Source organism: Papaver somniferum, unplaced genomic scaffold (assembly GCF_003573695.1).
Source record: "Papaver somniferum cultivar HN1 unplaced genomic scaffold, ASM357369v1 unplaced-scaffold_5, whole genome shotgun sequence".
NCBI classification, from domain to species: domain Eukaryota; kingdom Viridiplantae; phylum Streptophyta; class Magnoliopsida; order Ranunculales; family Papaveraceae; genus Papaver; species Papaver somniferum.
Window position 1 is genome coordinate 303202 of NW_020647637.1, and position 4785 is coordinate 307986.

At 33.7% G+C, this 4785-nt stretch overlaps 1 long non-coding RNA gene across 3 annotated transcripts; it reads left to right on the top strand.

The window, feature by feature from the left end:
• Positions 1-608: 608 nt before the first annotated feature.
• Positions 609-3663, top strand: LOC113342963. 3 transcript variants are annotated; one of them, XR_003356941.1, is made up of 8 exons: positions 609-1092; positions 1211-1249; positions 1390-1430; positions 1816-1990; positions 2088-2306; positions 2437-2508; positions 2825-2963; positions 3415-3663. It is a non-coding gene; the product is annotated as an uncharacterized LOC113342963 (long non-coding RNA). The 3 variants fall into 3 exon arrangements; XR_003356939.1 differs by having other exon boundaries at positions 611-1092; positions 2088-2221; XR_003356940.1 differs by having other exon boundaries at positions 613-1092; positions 1816-1895; positions 2088-2221.
• Positions 3664-4785: the final 1122 nt, after the last annotated feature.

Sequence of the window (4785 nt, forward strand, 5' to 3'; positions counted from 1 at the left end):
GGTCATTATCCAAAACCAACAGTTATCCTTGAAGCTGATGCTTCTTATGATTGTTGGATATGACACGCCTTTTTTGGTCTTCCGGGTTCACAAAATGATATCAATGTTTTGCATAAGTCGCCTCTGTTTGAAGATTTGAAGCATGAAATTTCTCCCCAAGTCTGTTTTATGACGACCACCAATACACTCATGGCTATTATCTTGCGGATGGTATCTACCCAAAGTGGTCCACCTTGGTTCAATGCTACCGTCAGCCTCCTGTCGGTGCATTAGGCCGTTCATACCGGCATTTTAACGATGCCCAAATGGGAGCGAGGAAGGATGTGGAATGCGCTTTTGGAATTTTGAAGAGGAAGTTCGCTATCATTTGTGGCCCGTATCATGGGTTGAGTACTTGTGAAATGCACAAGACTATGCTCACTTGCATAATTCTTCATAACATGGTAATTCAGGAAACCCGTCGTAACCCGGAGTGGACTAACTATGAAGATGAAGATTTGCGGCCGGAGATTCAACCACGAAGAGGAGTCCGTGCAAGGAATCACTAGTGGAAAATGGATTTTTTAAGTCTGATTGGGTTATAAAAACGTCTTCCAAGGGGTTTCTTAATAAACTGGGCTTCCACGGGGAGACGTTTTAGAATGTGTATAGTTAAGTCTGTTTGAGAAACTAGTTTCTATAATCCCAGATTTACTTTTTCTCCTCTCAGTCACCCAACCCTTATCTGTCGATCTGTTCTCGTCTTTAAACTAACTGCGCTTCTCTCTTTCTTCTTCCTCTTATTCTCTTCCCCTCTATTATGAGCCATGATTTTGGAAAATTTTCCCCTAAAATTAGTTCCTTAATTCATTGATCTGTTTTTCAATCGTATTATTCAGTCAAAGTTGAAGAAAGAATTGTTGAATTTTCTTCCTCTTCAGAGATTATACCATTGAATACTACCAAACCCTAACCCTGAATTACTCAAACATACACACAATTTTACCTGTTTCATTACCTTTTCTATCTATAAATGTTCTTGTAATGAAACCCAAATTTTGTCTACCTATTGAAACCTAACTTTAATTTGATTTTTCTCTGTAGAAGTAGAAGGTAATTATCTTCAAACCTTTACTTATCCATTTAAGTTATTTCTTTAATTTTTTTTGAACATTTTAACCCTATATGTTCTCTAAATTGCCGATACTTAAAAGGGCTTTTATGTTTGCAGATGTTTATTAGTAATTGATGGTGTCCTCAAGCTTCAAAGGTAAAAACCCCTCTTTTAATTCAATAACTCCTATAATTAAGTATCCGATTTGTAATTAGTTAACTTGTCTTGTTTAGGTTTCAATCTTCTACCCTGTTTTCCTTCATTCACTGATTTATTTTATTTTGTTTGAGGTGTAGATTTGAAGATCTTTTCATGTTGATCATGATTTATGTTTAAGGTAAAGGCTATGTTAGAATAACACTTGCTTTTCTCTTTTTTATTCTGGTGCCTAGGTTTCATTTTGTATTAACATTATTGGTAGCTTGATTTTGCTAGAATGGTTGCTCATGCAACATGTATTGTGGTGTGCTGATGTTTTTGGTACTATGGGTAATGGGTAATGGGTAAGAAGTTTGGAATGGCCTTGGATGGTAAAAATTTAATTACCTTAGATGCTTCATGCTTGGAATGACCAGAAATTCATCTGAATTTTTTGATTGAATTTGGGTTTTATTGTGTAGAGATCTGCTATAATATTCATATTCAGAAATTTATAAATTTTATTGAATGAAGTATTAGGAAATTTTTCTATATATTAAATGTGAACCTTTTGCAATTTATAGGTTGTGGGATTTTAAATTGGACGAGTTACTCGGAATTGAAGCATTTCAACCTGTGTGATTCTGGTCTTGTATGAGTTATTGTATGGAAGTTTGCTCAAATTTCCAATCCAGTAACTTTATTGCTTACTTCATTTTGATTTTGAAAAATGAAGTTTATTCTTTCTTTTTCTAAAATGTATTGATCTACCTTCTGGATATGATTTACAAAACTAAATTTAATTGAAATTTTATAGTTGAAGTGATTAACTTACAGTGTTATGTTTCTTTTTCAGGTGTGATCATCGGTGCAGCTGGGTCAACTGTCTATTTCAATCTTTACATTCGGATCTCCACGACAGGTGGGTTTGTGGTGCAGGACTTGGGATCTTCATACATGTCTCGAGTTTGAGCCATTCTCTGCTAGTGGGTATGTTGTGCGGCTTGTGCCTACTCCATTTGCATACTTCCTTGCTTCTGTTATTTACGAGCTTATTGAATAACAACATAAGCAGGTATTTTTTTGTATACTGCACCTCTCAAGGGGTCAGGTTATTTATAAAGAATGAATTGCGCATTAATTAACCTGAGTATATTTTACTGACTTCGTTTCCTCTTGAATTTATCTTGTGTCTTTTGGTACAGGATATGATATACGATGTTGATTTCGGATCTGCTATACGATATGGTGAAAAATTCATGCTTCACAACTTTAAGGTACAACAACATGAGCTGGTCTTGTTATGAAGTCTTTCTTCTCTCACACTTTATCAATTAGACTTGCATCAGAACTTATTATTTATATGAACAAAGTTATATGTTATCCAATCTTCTTGTGAACCTGTCAGTTAGATGAATTACATTATGTGTTTCTTTTCATGTACTAATAATAAGTCATTGAATGTTATCTAGATGGTGTTAGTTTAAAGTTGTACCATATATAATAACTTATCTTTTAAATATAAATTGTATTAGTTCGACTAGGTTGCTTAATCTGTTAAAGAAAGTAACTTCATATTTCTTATTTGTTCAGGGAATCCTTCACCTGGAAGTGAAAGACATGGATCTTGGAAAAGTTGGTGTGTTCAAATCCACATGTTTTTATGAACAAGGCAAGGATTGAATGTAAAAGCCATAGCCTGGATCCTGTAACTATTGGTGCATTGCTCGAGGTATGCTTTTTCCTTCTTTTTTTTGCTGCGTTGGAAGAAATTCTGATTGAGTTTTTAGTGTGCATATGTATGAATTGACAAGAACCAACTTTATATGAATTAAATGACAAGAATTTACTTGAAGGCTAGAATGCTTTGGAGATCAGGTTACTTGATGCTTGTACCATATGTATGAATTTGCATGTGTTTTAGTTGCTGAGCATTTGTTCAATTATACTGGTAGGTCCGGCGTAGTTTTCTTGTCTTTCTTTTTCCTAGATGTTGCCAGCTATACTCGATGTGAATGTACATGTGTCTGAAATTATTTGCACATCACTCGGGTTTCATTTATGCGAGGAAGATTAACAATAAGTCATATATTAGAGAATTGCTTCTTTGTGACAACCAGTCATACTATGCTGTCAGAACTTTGTTATTAAACTTCTAATGCCCAAACTTATTTTTGCTGCAGATATACTATTCCGATCAGTTGGGAAGCTCAGTTCATCTTTTGCTGGTTTTAGTTTATTTTATTGTCCATTGGTTGGTTTCCACTGATTGTAAGAAAATATATCTTCGAGAACTTAAACCGGAGTGAATTCAGTAGTTGTGTACAGTTTTTCGTGGTTTTGACTCAAGTGTCAGCTCAATTCACATGTGAATTCAGTTAATATTGTACAACAAATTTCAATTTTGAATTGAATGGTGAATGTTTTGATTAGTGGGTGAAATGATCTTCTAATTTCAATTTAATGAGTTTCTAATCTTAGGTTCAGTCAGAAATAAGTGAGATAATTCAGATGAATCAGATGTTCTGAAATAGGTTTAGTCAGAAATACCAGTTAGATTAGGATTCACACGAATCATCTTTTCTGAAATTAAATTAAAGAAATGACTGTGTCTGTTAGTACTTAATCATAGTCCGACAGAAGTTGTAATTTAAAAAAATAAACGTATCCCCGGAGTAGTCGTTTTGAGAAATAAGACTACAATTCCAGGGCTCCCAAGAGTAGTCGTTTTCAACGAAGTTAAGTGTTTTTCTAGCAGACTTACTTTTTTTATTTTCCACTAGTGAATTATGCTCAAATGACTAATTACATTCAGAACCGAAATTTGTACGAAAGTTTAAGAGATGATCGGAGATTGAATCTTTGGGCAGAGCATGGAAGATAATGAGTTCGTTGGGCAGAGCATGGAAGACAATGAGTTATGTATTTTTATTTAAGTTACATATTTTTATTAAAGTTTTATGTATTTTTATTTAAAGTTAAGGAGCAACAACATTTCAAAATAATCAACTTTCATTTCAACATATTAAATTAAAATGCAACAACAACAATGCCATCATTTCAACATTTCAACAACAACATATCTAATTAAAATGCAATACTTTAAATTAAAACTTAATTTAATACATCAATCATTTAGAGGAACTACTACATCAAACTCATCATCAGTGCCATCATCATCATCATCACCATTGTTGTTAGTAAATCCAGCTTGTTGTTCAATCTGTGCTTGAATTCTGTCAAATTCAATTTTCCACACATGTCTTTGTTGGTCGTTCATAATTGAAGTGTTAGCTTGAAGAATGTTATGCTTATCATAGTCAAATCCAATTTTTTCTTGAGAAATACGACTTTTTTTACTTTCCCTGTTTTGAAATTTCCTATCAACTGCTCTTTGCTTCTCGACGGTCTTTTGATGTTCCATAAACTCCGTCATGTTAAATCCACTAGAACTCCCTAGTCTTGAGATAATTTTCTAGCTAGTCTTGAATTGTTCCTCCCTGACAATTTTCTCTTACCACTATCCTCATAATTATTAAAAACTAAGTTATTGT